Below are 12,910 nucleotides of genomic sequence, written 5' to 3' on the forward strand. Positions count from 1 at the left end.
ATAACTTCTTACAGCTATGTTATACAGACACAAGGAAACTTACATCCTTAAGATCTCAGTGAATAGAATTGTCAAAGTCTCCACAGTGAACTATTGTGACCTTAGTCCTGGCTCCCAATCCACTGAATGAATGGGGTAAACCTAGAGCAGGGGAGGCACTATAAAGATCCATGATTTTCTCCAGGAACTTAAACCTCAAACCCCCACAGGAATTTTTTTCAGTTATAATAGCTAAAACAATGCTGCACAGATTACTCTTGTTAGAATAATAATAAAAGTAGATGAAAATATTTTTAGCAAGAAATGCAATTTTGACAGCACACTCATGCAAGCATGTGGTTTTTTTGTTTGTTTGTTTGTTTTAACAAGACAGCACGCAATACAGATGCAAGCAAAAGCTGCACAAGTACATCAAGATGAGAAGCAACAACAGGTTCCAGAAACTTGTTTAATTTACTCTCCCTGATGTGACGACATTTAGACACAGGTGCCAACTACTGCATTGACAGTAACTACAAGAAACCAGAAAACGGATGACATGTAACCCTAAAAACTAAGGCCAAGTTTCAAAATCCAGGAGAAGAGATTAAGGTTGGCTACATTTCAGTGGACAGAAATACTATGTTACTTCAGCCCATATTCATTCATATTCTACCTGGACTCTTCACTGTCTAAATGCAGCTCCCTGGTACCACTTAGGATCTGCAGTAAGTCAGGCAAGAGCCCTCATTAATGTAGAATATTACTCAAAGCATATTTGGGATTTAAGATTTGTTACTACATGGATATGTAGAATACAAAAGAATATAGAATAGCAACACAGGGTAGAATCATATAAAAGATCATGTATTTCTGGACTGGTTTACTTAATGTCAAGCTATGAAAACAATAGAAACTAAAAAAAAAAGTCATTAAAATGCACTTGTTCACATTAATATTTTGATTTAAGTGGCATCCAAATTTGGGACACTTACGTACAGCCAAAACAATCACAGCAATGAGTCCTCCATCTGAGAAAAAACAAAGCCTTTGAAGGTAATTGAACACATGTGGGTCTCCACATAGCTGACACATTTTAATTTTGATCAGATCATCTGTAAACTGCAAAGACAAGTTTATCATTCTAGTTCAATGTGACAGCTAGTGCATCCACCTCATTTTGGTCATAGAACCCTTCTCATATGATTCCAGACTTAGGGTGCAACTTATGAATATCTTATTAGGACCTGACTTGTTTTTGTGCTGTAGTAGTCCCATCAGGTTCTTAAAAATTGGAATTATTATAAATATTAGGATAAATTATTACATAAATTATAATTTACATTAGGGGAAAATCATTTTAAGAATATATTAGCCCTTTCTAGTTGGCTTAGTTCAGTATTCAGTCTATCATTCTTATGATTTTGTTAGAAATTTCACTTCTATTGTTTCCCAAAAGTGAGTCTGTGGAATAAGCCATGAATGAAGCTCTATTAATTGATTATAGAAATCTATTTTGCAGGCCACAAACTATACATTATCATAAAAATCTTTCCTCATGCATCCTCACCCCCCAAGTGATCTTAATTATGAATAATATTCTAAGAATGCAAATGAAAAAACCGGGACACATGGATAAATTATGCATGGAAACTTAAACATGCATTTTTTTATGGTGCAGAGAGCAATAACTAATACTACAAGATCTTAAGCCTTAGAAATTTTCAGTAGTATCGGTACCTCTGTTCCCAAACTGCCATTATTTTTATTAAATTAGGTCAAAGTATACAATGTCTTGTTTATCTCTGCTCTTTTAATTTCATTTAAAAAATCAATTTTTCAGTGAATTAAAATGGATTTGAGTTTACTGGCAATAATGAACCTTTGACAACAGTGTTCAGAGGGAAAGCTTAATAGGCCTAACGCGATTAACCTTACTCAACTAGTCTAAGGTAAAGAAAAGTAATATATATTTTTTCCTCATTTATTCAACAAAAATCTCAATATTTCATGTGACTGTCATAACCATACTTTACCCTTTCCTTTAACAAATATTGTGTGATCTAAGTGCATCTACATAAAGTGTGATATACCAGCTTATTGTAGAAGAAAACTAACCCAACTTATGGTATGTTAAGGCTTGGATATATAAGGTATGAATAGACAGAACATTATTTATAAATTGCCTTTACAAAATAACACTATCACATGGAAAGCAAGTTAGCTTTTATATATTTCAATCTACAAATAAACACAGCAATTTAGAAAGTTACCTCACTCTACTAGGAATTTGATGGACTTCTTAAAAATTATATTATCTACATGTGTCTACACATACTACTGCTTTCCTTTATCATATCTGCAGTATTAGAATAATGTTTCTCTTTCTTAAATTCCTCATCTGTGGAAAAGTATATACTTTGTAGGGTTGCTTTAAGTAGTAGGTGAATTTGCATTTGAAACAAAGTGAGAGCTTGGCAAGTTTTTCTGTTATGAATGCTCTTCAGATTACAGTATCTTCCTAGGTGTGGCTCAGGAAGACCCCTCCTCAATGAATTCTCTGATGACTGATATTCACAGAACTCTCTCTTCCCTCTGGACTCTCCTTATAATGATCATGAATAACTCTATTTCTGTGATACTTGGACACCTCTCTGTATATATCTTGATTCTCAATGAAGCTAAAACTTCTTTGAGAATAACCGATGTCAGCCATGTCTAACCTGTTTCATCTCATGGCACACATAACATAATTACTAAAATTGTGAGGCCACCAAAATATATATATTTTTGTCTGTCTGGCAAGAAACTGGTATCATTTTGATTTATTCACATTTTTGGGATGGCTATTATTGTATTGGCAGTAGCTATTTGTCAATTGAAAATCTAAGAGAAAAGAGGTCAGTGTCGCAAGTAAATAGTCAGGTGTTGTTTGTTTTAAAAATTTTTTTGGCACATTGGTTGAAAAGCTCTGGTCTAGGTTCTAACCATTTGGTATTTCACAAGGTACTTAGCAGACTCTCTTTCTCTAACTATTAATTGGATATTCTCACTTGATTGAGTTCAAATATAATCAGTAACACTACCTGTACATGCTTCCAGCTGAGTTTTCCTCCAAGGCTAATTCATTGACTTATATTATAATGTACTAGTAGCCCTGTGCTCGAATCCATATGCCTATAGCTATCTGCGGGGCCTGGCCACTCCACGCCCGCTGCTCAGAGGCCCTCTGCGGCCCAGAGGCCCATCTGAGACCTGTCATGGAATGCTTGCCTTGTCACCAAGGCGATGAAGCAAACTTTTCACCAGGCTGCTCATGCTGCCTGCTCTCAGGGGCCGCTGCACCAGAACTGGAAGACTCCAGCGGGACTGAGAGGACTGGGTGCTGTCATCTTGTGTCTATGGGTGCCTCCATCTTTGTGATGGAGTGATGGTTAATTTGAATATTATCCTTTTATTAGATAGGAATAGAATTCTGGAATAATGTCAGGGTAGGAAGCACCAAAACTATGTCTTCTCCAATAGACAACAATTTCACAGCTAGAATCTGCCTGGTGTCACTGTTTTGAACTCTGAGGTCTGTTGAAGGCTTGCACTTTCCAGGAAGGTCTTGGAAAGGTAAAATGCAGGAACATTGGTCAATGTCAGCTGCTCTCACAGTGGCAATTACCATCCCCCTTCCCCAGCAGGCTGCTGTGCATGTGCTTTTTGGCAGCTTATAGGCAGCCTGAGGGGCCCAGGGTGAGCAAAAAAACCATGTCCTTGGGGATCTGTGCTCGCATAATCTACTGCTGTTTGTGATCACAGAGAGGCAGGCAGGGGCTGGCAGCCATTGTTGTCACACCTCCTGCAAAGTTGCAAGACCATCCTTCCAGGGGAATCACAGATCCAGAGATCAATGCTCCATTCTTCATTTCTCACTTTTCCCCTTTCAAGAGACTGACAATAAACACTGTGAATTTAAATACCAACTGCATATATAAGCTCAAGTCTGTCATAAAGTACGCTAGAGGGTAAATAATATTACCTAGACAGTCAGTCTTAGTGCTGCAGTCTCAACCATTAGCCGAGTTGGTATAGGGAGAGACTCTTGGACTAAGCACAGAAAAAACTGTAAATATGAAGGGATAGGCAAAAATGTGCCAAAAGATAGCAAGATAGTTGGATAGAAAATAAAGCCCTCCCCTCTCTAACTATATAAGAACTGAGGGGTTGAACAAGAAATGGGGAGGGGGTGGTGTTTGAGCTGGGAGTTCCTGGTCTCAGGCCCTTGAATAAAACCTCTTTCCTTTTCCATCAGCACCTGCCTCACCAGTTTGGCATTCATGGCAGCAAGCAGCCTAACCCATGTAGTTTGGTTTCGGTAATTCATGCCAATATGGATCAACATCTCACTGAGAGTATATACATGGGCAATTATTAAAGCTAGTCTTATTGTAACAGTGGTTTGTAAATGCATGTTTATCTTCTATGTAAATTAAGAAACAAAGCATACAATGAAAATAAATAGCATAGAAGCTAGGATTTCAATTATTATTGCAGATGGTATTGTGACAATAACAACCCAAATGGATGAGGATGGAGCTGATAAGCATTCATTATTGGAACTTCTTGAATTTAAGTGGGCATAAATTCAAGTTGTAGTGTCATAACTCTAAGATGTTAAGTGTAATCCACATGGGAACTAGAGACAAAATCACCATAGAATACATACACCAGGAAATGAGAAAGATATTCCAACACTTTATTAGAAAAATCAACTAGCAAACAAAGACAGGAATGTGTAAAAAGGGGGCAAAAATGCTTTAAGAAAACAAACAGCTCCCTCCTTGTTAGTAGTCACTTAGGCAGCTGTTTTGCTTCCAGGCACTGAGGGAGCCGGGCAGGGGCTGGATAACTGAGGCGAAAGGGGGCGCACTGGGCCCGGGGACCTACCTTCCCACGCCAGTCACTTGTGTTTCGATCGCTGGCCAGGCCTAGGGACTGCACCTGTGCATGAATTTCATGCACCAGGACTCTAGTAATAATTATAAACATTAATGCACCAAATAACACACCTTCAAAATACATGAAGCAAAAGCTGACAACTGTAGAGAGAAATACACGTTTCTAAGCAATAGGTATTTCTCCAGTAATAGGTAGAGACTTCAATATCCGGCTCACAATAAAGGATAGTACAGCTAGACTGAAAATAAATAAGGAAATAGAGGACTTCAACAACCAATCAACTAGATCTCATAGACACAGAGCATCATAGGACAGAGTATATATTCACTTCAAATGCACATGGGACATCTTCCATGATAGACCATACAATGAGCCACAAATTAATATTAACCAATCAATAGGTTTCAATAAGATAGTTATGATACAAAGTCTCTTCTCTGATCACAATGGGATAAAGCTGTGAAACAAAAACCTTCACTTGCAGATTTTTGGAAGGAACAGGTTTCCTGACTAGCCATGTGCGCCCCAGAAAAAAGGACCAGGTCCTGGGGCACGCAGTCTGCACCACCAGCAGCAGCAGGGACAGATGAAGGCAACCATTTCCGCCCTCCTGGTTTAATGGGTTCTCTTACAGCTTTGAGGAGAAAGATGTAAGTTATTCTGAAGGAATTTACATGGGCTACAGATAAGGGGGCAGAAGAAGGGTAAGTGGGGCTAGTTCTGGGATAGGTGCATAGATGGTAGGAAGAAGTGTTTGCTGCTTTTGGACAGTTTGCTGGACAGTCTGATAAGTTCATGTGGCAGCCGGATGTGGTGAAATCTGGTGGTCAGCTAGCCCTTATGGAAAGACAGCTACACTACTAGGTCTTACATTCACTGGATTCTGAAGTACCAATGGGTGTTCATTCAAAGTCTCAACACACATTTCATGAGTTTGTGCCTTTGGCTTTGGTTAACTGATGAACTCCCTGTCTCTCTTTCCCACTCTCCTGCCTCTTATAATTTAATGTAGGACCATGTCACCAGGACTAGTATATTTTTAATGACTAGGACAGGCTTATGGTTACTTATCATATGATACCACTTTGCTTTCCTTCAAGGTAAATTTCTTTCTATTCAATGCACATCTATTCAGTCTCCACAAAAAAAACCCAAGGGTTTATTGGCTTGTTCCACAGACAGCAAGATGAAATCAACATAACGGAAATGCTGAAGAAGAGAACCAGACCAAAAATGGAAACAGCAATGTTTACCTTTTTTCTCCAAGGAGCAGCTTACTTACCCCTCCGTACAAACATACTGAACGCGTGCGCCAAAGTTGTAAGTTGCATTTTCAGAGACTAGTTTGCCATTTGGGGGTTCATGTAGCTTTGGACAATGCATCTCTAAACGTAAAATTTCAGATTTGCTGTTTTATACAATGTCAACACAGATTTGAATCAAAATAAAAATTCTACATTGTGCTATGAAACTGATGGAAATACTTTCTTATTTATAGCTATTGCATTTCTTGGGGAGACACTGGCTAATAAGCTTACATTGGCTTCAAGTGTACTCATCTATGACACAGGATCTATATTACTTTATTTGGGTGTGTACCCACCACCCAAAGTCAAATCATCTTCCACATATACTTGGTCCCCTCTACTGATGACTACCCTTGCAACCACCCACACTTCCCTCGGGTAACCACTCAACTGTTGTCTGTGTCTATGAGTTCCAGTTTTACGTGCATCTGGTCCTTAATGCTTTCTGATGGACTCATTTCACCTAACAGAATATTCTCAAGTTCCATCCATGCTGCTACTAATGGCCAAACCTAACCCATTGCACGCCATAAGCGTCTGTAGAAGCAAGATGTGGACCTTCCACATGTGTCAATAAAAAATAAAAATAAAAATGTTTTCACTATGTGGCAACCCTGACCAACTTTAATATCATTGTTCATGAGAATTTTCAGCTGAAAATATTCAAGAACACCCGAACTGTTAGTAATATATTTATTTTTATAATATTCTTTGCAAATTGATTTTTTAAAATTAAATTAAAAATATCGTGGCGCGTGGGGATGGTTTTCATTTTGGACGCTTGGTAGTTAACTGGCAAAGATTCACATTTACCCAGAGAATCAGTAACCAAATTAAAAATATCTTGAAGATCTTCAAAGCCTGAAAAAAATATCTTGCTACCTAAAATCTCTATCACTCTGAGAAAACCATCATGGTAATAGTAGAATTTGCAGCCTAAAATGTATGAAAAACCTTTAGAGCAATAAAAATAAAAATTTTGTGTACTCACCTGTACAAGCCTCCTGGAGTGGAGGACGATATGATCCATCAGGCTGACAAATAGTGCTGGGTTTTACTGAAGGAACAATAAGCTCGTATCCTTGGTTACATACATATTCTATTGCCATCTGTTCATAAATAGGGGTTATAAATTCATACTTGGGTCTCATAGTTTTGAATTTTGGTGGCTTACCACAGATACCTGGGCATGAGAGAATAAGAACATGAAAGTAAAGTATTTTCTTTTCCACCAGCCACGGAGTATGGCCTGGCAGCAGGCAGGTTGTACAAAATAAATGAAAGGTCCTTGGTGAGATTTTCAGTGATTGTGCAAGGCCTTTTACCTGATGATGAGCTGTACGTGCTTTAAATAACATCCTATTAGCTTTGGTTTCTTTGAGATTAACCTGAATATTCTTTCAACAGTAAATTGAAGAGAGAGCATCAATATTTTTTGTTTTAAAATGTATTATAGATATATGCCCTTCCCATTTTTCTCTGAGTTTATTTCACACTCCCCAGCTCCCTAAGAACACTTCTATAGTACATAGCCCTCCATCAGATTACCCTTCCACAACTTCAAACACAAGAACTGCACCAAACCAAAAATGGAATGAGCAACATTTACCTCATTCCTCTAAGGAGCAACTTTTCCCTCATTACAAACATGGTGAGAATGTGCACCAATCGGTAGTCCAGTTAACATGGGCTATTTTGCCATTAGGGCTTCTGCTGGCTGTAGAGATGGCTTTTCTAAAAGATTATGCTCTAACTGGTTTGGCTCAGTGGATAGAGTGTCAGCCTTTGGACTGAAAGGTCCCAGGTTTGATTCTGGTCAAGGGCATATACCTTGGTTGTAGGCACATCCCCAGTGTGAGGTGTGCAGGATGCAGCTGATCAATGTTTCTCTCTCATCGATGTTTCTAACTCTCTATCCCTTTCCATTCCTCTCTGTGAAAGCCAATAACATATATTTATAATAAATAAATAAACAAATATAAATAAATAAAAGACTAGTGGCCCGATGCATCAAAATTTATGCACTGAAGTGGGGTCCTTCAGCACAGCCTATCCCCTGTCACAGTCTAGGAGCTCTCAGGGGCAGGAGGCAACCAAGCAATCAGGGGAAGGTTAACACCCCATCACAGCTCTGCTGCTGCCACTGCCAGCAGTGCAAGCCTCAGCCGGGCCTAGTTACCTGAGCCTTGGGCTGGCCCTGGGCAGCTAGGCAGCTGCCATCCTAGGCTTGCCTGCACCTCAGGCTGGCCCTGGGCAGCTGGGGGGCGGAATGGTGACATGCCATAGGATCTCTGCATTCTAGTAGAGCTATGACAGAGCATATAGATTGGGAAGAGGGACAACAAGTCAGGGAAATTTGAGCTGGAGTGTGTGAGTCTCTGAGATATTTTGCTCAAAGGGCGTGTCTAAGGGGATGTCATCACACCTAAGTTTGAAGGACAAGGAGCCAATTATGCAAGAGAGAGGAGGAGCCTGGGGACAGCAAGTACAGAAGTCCCAAAGTGGCAGAGTGTGGCCTCTGAGCAGAAGGGCCTTCCCTCCCAGCAATCACTTGTTAAAGGCTCTCAGAGAGTCAGGCTCCTTCCTCCAGGGCCCCTGACTGGGGTTGTCACACCAGCACTGTGGTTTGGTTACTGTCCGCCAGTCCCAGTAAATGTCAGCAAATCTTTATTAAATGAATTCTCCTAAGGAGAGAATGCAGCATGCAAACTGTCTGTGTAATAGGATCCTAAAAGGCACTTGGGCATAGAAACACACATGTATATAAGGACAGTTGGAAATACACCATAATATTCAATTGCTGCCCTTTGATCACATACATTTTATACAGTGAGCATATATGTGTGCATACATGTATTGATTGCATTCAGTGAAACATGAATTTTGATAGCGGATGGCCTTCAGCTTTATCAGCTACAGGGGAAAAGCCTATGGATGCCATTTATTGTTCATTTCTTATGACTCATTTCTCACTAGGCTTGGCTACCAGGTCACTTCTAATCTCCCCTCAAATGGGACCCAAGTTAAGAAAAAAGGAAAAAAGACTGTGCACCTGACATTATGGAATAGCGAAGGGCATTATCTATATGGGATGGGAATAGGCCTGTGTCTCCATGCTTAAAAACAAGCAACAGCTTGGAGAGCAATACCGATATGATTTGGGGGCAACAAGCAGCCTGTTGCCTTTTTGTACAAAAAGCACTGTGTGTCCTTCTAATCCCAGGCCCTGCAGCTAGCTCTCACTCACTAAGGGCTCTGTGGGTAACACGCTCCCCAAACCCATACAAAGCAAGCAGTGAGCTTCCTTGCCCCACCCCCTGCCCCTCTGGCCTGGACCCTTCTGGAAAGCACACACCTGGTACCCCTGGCCTGGGAGCCCCCAGCCCAACCCAGTGGGCACAGCGCCCACTCACCAAGGCTTCACTGAGCCCAGGAGCACAGGGCAAAGCCTGCCCACGGGCCCAGCACTCCCCCAAGCAACCTCCCCACACACAGCTGGGCCTTGGAGAGCAAGCTCTCACCTTCAGCTCCTGGGCAGGGCTTCCCCTCTCTTGTGGTTAATTGTTGACAGTATTCCACATGTCCCCCATTTCCCCACTCAGCCCCCTCCCTACTCCTGGCCTTCCCCACACTATTGTCTGTGTCCATGGGTTATGCACATATACATATATGTTCTTTGGTTAATCTCTGACATCTTGATTAACTCAGTCCCCAAACACCTGCAAGTTTTTGCTAGGGACCCAGCACACACTGACTACACCCAGCACTCCCAGTGGCTCAGTACCTACCACCTAACCACCCTCACTGCTGGCCCTCTGAAATCCCCCTCACTTCTGGGTCCCCCACAGAACAACCCAGAGCATCTGTGGCTGAGGCTTCTACACTGAAACCACATCACCTGGGTCCCCCAAGCCCTGAGCCCCTAACCCTGACAGCAAGCAAACTTCCCTTCACCCTCCTCTCAGCTGGGCCAGCTCCCCTCCCGCTCTAGTTTCCCCCCAGAGCTGACACCCTGGCCCTTCCCCTACCTGAGCATGTGGGTAGCAGGAGCTCTAGGGCCAGCAAAAGCACCCCAAGAAAGCCACAGGAAAAGGGACTCTCCACGCGGCGAGAAGATGCCCTGCGTGGCTCATAGGAGGCCCTCATGCTGCCAGACCTCAGCGGGTAAACCCGAGGGACAGGGAGTATTTGTCCCTTTGAGTGCAGGTCCCAGACGCAACAATCCCCAGACTCAGTGTCCAGGGCTCTACACCCAGTGGGCATGGCCTGCATCATGACCGTCAAGTCGGGGCGGGGCCAGTGGCGGTCTGTGAGGCGGGGCCTAGGCCCCAAAGCTGTTCTTGGGCCCTGGAGGGAATGGGAGGTGGCCTGGCCAAGGTCTAAGGCAACCAGGTCAGCTGGCACCTCAGGGTCAGCCTGTGCACTGGTGGAGCTGACCATTCTTCAACCTGCCCTGAAGCACCTCCCAGGTCTGCTGGAAATGGTGCTTCACCCCCAAGATCCTAAACAGGCAGTTAGCACTCCACTCAGGAAGGGTGGAGAGACAAGAGCTGGCCCCAGTCCTCATTATGCCTTTCCCAGTTCTAGTCTCAGAAAACCCTTTTTGTCTAGATACTGTAAGGACCGGACCCTAAACACCAAGTGGAAATGGGATCCCCCACTTCCACAGGTGGACACCCCCCTTCCGCAGGTAAGAGAGCCAGGGCCCTTGTCCAAATTTGCCAATAATCAGGCATAATTAAAGACAATAGTTGAGATTTCCGTGGTTGAATTCTGCTATTGAATCCTTTCAAGGCCTGAGGGGTTTCAAAATCACCAAGATGGATTTGGCCACTGCACTGGGCCCAAACCCCAATGTGAATGCCTCTGCCCCTGGTCCCTTGAGAGGACCCCAGGGAAAGTAATTTATTAAACATCATGCCATTAAGGATATTGGGTCTCAACCTCTAGGGCCCTTGCTGTTTTGGAACTAAACATTTTATTGAAAATAAAATACACATCACGTGAAAAATACACAGGTATATTAAGGGTTATGATTTTAAATCAATTCAGCTACCCTATACCTTTTTATTAGAGTATTTAATATACTTATATTTAAAGTTATCATAAATGTGTCCTAATTGTCACTTTGTTTTTTGTTGTTGATGATGTTTTTGCAGGTTTTTTTTTTTTCTTTTTTCTTCTTTTGATTCCTGCCCTGTGGTTTGCTGGTTTTCTTTATTGTTTTACTTGGTTTAATTTCTCTGTATTCTTCGTGTGTCTTTAATAAGTTTTGGTTTGTGGCTATCATGAGGTTTATGCACTAGTATGTCACTCTTTTTAACCCTTTACATCTCCTGGCACACAAGCTAATAACTAAAATTCTACAGCACACACAAAATATATTTTTTTGCTGGCCTGACAAAAAAAATGAGATATATAATTTTGATTCATTCACAGCAGGTGGCTATTGTTCTATTGACTATTGTCACTTCTTTAAATGACAGCCTCAGGGAAAAGAGTTCAGTGCCTTGACTAAATAGTCATGTATTTTAAGTTTAAAAAAAAAATTGTGGCATACTGGTTGAAAATTGCTGATCTATATATAGCAATCTATTAAAAATGAATAGGCATTTACATTTTAATATAGTCTAAAATATACTACACTTTTACTCCCATACCTATGCTTTATGTTTTTGTTGTCATATTTTAGATCTTTTCATTTTGTGTCTCTCCTAACTACTCTTTGAAATGTAAGTTGAATTTGGTACTTTTGCCTTTTGACTGTTTGAACTTTTTAAATGTCTGGTTTGGTGCTTTTGTTAAATATTTGTCATTACCTATGATATTTTGGTCATACTTTCTTACATTTCTTATAAAGTTGCTTCAATGGTGATGAACTCCTTTAGTTTTGCTTGTTCAGGAAACTCCTTACCGTTCCTTCAGTTCTGAATGATATCCTTGGCAGTTAAATCATTTTAGGTTGTAGGGTCCATAAAGATCCAGGATTCTCTGCAGAACTTAAACCTCAAACCCCACACATTTTTCTTACAGTCATAGTAGCTAAAGCAATTCTGCTTAGATTAGTCTTGTTCCAATGACATTAAAAGCAGCTGAAAATACTCTTAGCAAGAAGTGCAATTCTGACAACACACATTTTTAAAAAAGGCAGCATAAAATACAGAGTGCAAAGAAAGGCTTCACAAAAGTATGGCATGAGTGAGAAGCACTTCCCAGCCGCTGTGGCTCAGTGATTGAGCGTCGAACCATGAACCAGGAGGTCATAGTTCGATTCCTGGTTAGGGGACATGCCTGGGTTTCGGACTCATTCCTCAGTGTGGGGCATGCAGGAGGCAGCCAATTGATGATTCTCTCTTATCATTGATGTTTCTATCCCTCTCTTACTCTCCCTTCCTCTCTGTGAAGTCAATAAAAACATATTTTTCAAAAAAGAGTGAGATGCAACGATATGTTCAAGAAATACATTTAATTTACTCTCTTTGGCTGATGTGAAGACACACCGGTGCCAACTACTGCAACACCAAGACCTACAAGAAACCAGAAAACAAGTGACATGTAACTCTAAAAACGGATACCCAGTTCCAACCAGCAGAAGGAATGAATGTTGCTTACATTTCAGTGGGCAGAAATATTATTTTATTAAGTGCATATACATTCATATTCTATCTGGACTCTTC

The 12,910-nt window shown here is 41.2% G+C and overlaps 1 protein-coding gene across 2 annotated transcripts in view; it reads right to left on the reverse strand.

Moving 5' to 3' along the window:
• Positions 1-6,236: 6,236 nt before the first annotated feature.
• The window catches only part of LOC311612391 (membrane cofactor protein-like), a 73,153-nt gene continuing 66,479 nt past the window's right edge, over positions 6,237-12,910 (reverse strand). For both annotated transcript variants that reach the window (XR_014793285.1, XR_014793286.1), the window contains exons 16-17: positions 7,225-7,416; positions 6,237-6,311 (exon numbers count right to left, since the gene is read on the reverse strand). The gene's annotated coding sequence lies outside the window, so the exon portion shown is untranslated. The remainder of the gene's footprint in view (positions 6,312-7,224; positions 7,417-12,910) is intronic.

Source organism: Pipistrellus hanaki, assembly GCF_964339955.1.
Source record: "Pipistrellus hanaki genome assembly, chromosome: 18".
NCBI classification, from domain to species: domain Eukaryota; kingdom Metazoa; phylum Chordata; class Mammalia; order Chiroptera; family Vespertilionidae; genus Pipistrellus; species Pipistrellus hanaki.